Raw genomic sequence first — 1,901 nt, forward strand, 5'->3', positions numbered from 1 at the left:
AAAAAAAAAAAATGTACCTCATCCTGCTGTGACCCTAGACTTTATGTCCTGAACCTGTGTGGCCATTAAGCCTGGTGTCCTAGGTCTAGACAGCTCAGATTCACTTACCTCTTGGAAGACCTACTCTCATTTTACTTGTGGTCTCTAATGATTCTCTTTACTTTATTCCAGCTCAGCCACGCATTTTAAAAAATTTAAAAAACATTTTACCCAGTATTTTTAGATGTTTGGTAACAAGGAGAATTTTCATAATCTCTTGTCCACCATTTTCTTTTTTCAAAAGTCTATAACTATCTCTGCAATCCTACCAGAGGTATCCTTGTAAAGGTGGAAATTCAATTCCATAATTACACCCACTTCCAGCTCTTAATAATCCACGTTAGAAACATTTTCAACACAAATACATTGTGAACCCCTCATGTCCCACATTTTCTGTCATTCAGTCAGCCCCAGCTTTCACTTCTCTGCTAGGTATAGGCCTTTTCCGAATACGTTGTGTTGTATTATGCTATTTTAAATTTTGTTTGTGGAATTTTTTTCCAGTTTTTCTGGGTTTTCCATTTCTCTGAAGTTTTTTGCTACAGGAGAGAAGGCACAAATCTTTGCCCTTCTTCAGATCCAACTGTAAATGGGAGAAGAGTGGGAGGGGGAAGGAGATTGAAAATTATCTCCTATAACTATTCTCATTTTATTTCCTGGTTTCATCTTACCTTTTTAAATTTAACTCAGCAGTACAATCCTGACTCAGCCAGCAGTCATTTTGTGAACCCTAGATCTTTTCTGCCTAATTTCCCCAATTTTTAATTTTTTGTAATGTAGCCTATTTCTCCTTCTTCAATATATTTACTCACCCAAACTTTTCCCTGAAGGTCTTTGCTTGATTTATAGTTTCTATCAACTTCCAAAAACCACCACCGCCATCAGGTTCCCTGGAGATTGAGTCATTTCAGTCCCACCTACACTCTGGTGCTGATCTCCCCTGGGAAGATGTGCTGGGGGCCAGCTGGAGGGCTCTACCAGCCTGGGCTTCTGTGTTTGACACTCCCACACACCGAGGCACCTGCTGTTTCCACCCACGCAGGGATCATGTTTGCTTTGCAGAGTGTGCACTTGGGACCTCTCTGTAGTCATAATCCTACTGCTGTGAGATGGGTAATGTTTACTATGATTCATCCCATCAAATCTGATGCCAGGTTGGGGCAGTAGCTATTGGTAAAGATGATGTTCCTTCTAGTCAGGAATGAATGCTCGTTCATCTGGACTTTCCTTATGATATGCATCTATCACTGTATAGTAGACATGTTGGAGCACTTACCATTCACTTTTTAAAATCCCAGATGTTAAATGAGAAATACCTTAGTACCTATATGTAACAACTCTGCTGTTGATACAACCCTTGTCACTATGATAATGATTATTAAGTAGCTTTATTTATTGAGCACTGACAATGTGCTAGGCTTTATGCTAATAAATCGTTTCATTCTAACAACAGTCCTGTGAAGTAGGAGCTGTTATCCCCATTTTACAAGCGAAGACATGGAGATTCAGAGATGTTAAGTAACTTTCCCAAGGTCACATATCCATTAAGTGGCCAAGCTGGACTTGAACTCAAGCCTTCTAAAGGCAAAAGGCTTGCAAGCACCTCACCTGTCAGGACAGAAATATTCAGCTTTCTGATCTATGGCTAAGAGCTTTTTTACAAAGGTGAGAACTTATATCCATGTTAGTTCTCTCCTTCAAAGTCATGAATTTGAAAATACATACACATAGTAAACGCTGCCTGCTATTGTACAGAACTGGTTTTGGAACTCCTTTGTGAGAACTGCTTTCAGAACCATCTAGGGCAGCGGTTCTCAACCTTCCTAATGCCGTGACCCCTTAATACAGTTCCTCATGTTGTG

General features: G+C 40.0%; 1 protein-coding gene across 10 annotated transcripts in view; it reads left to right on the plus strand.

Moving 5' to 3' along the window:
* Positions 1 to 1,901, plus strand: part of SHLD1 (shieldin complex subunit 1) — a 73,761-nt gene that overhangs the window by 51,271 nt on the left and 20,589 nt on the right. The window lies entirely within an intron of this gene.

Source organism: Hipposideros armiger, unplaced genomic scaffold, assembly GCF_001890085.2.
Source record: "Hipposideros armiger isolate ML-2016 unplaced genomic scaffold, ASM189008v1 scaffold_89, whole genome shotgun sequence".
Taxonomy (NCBI): domain Eukaryota; kingdom Metazoa; phylum Chordata; class Mammalia; order Chiroptera; family Hipposideridae; genus Hipposideros; species Hipposideros armiger.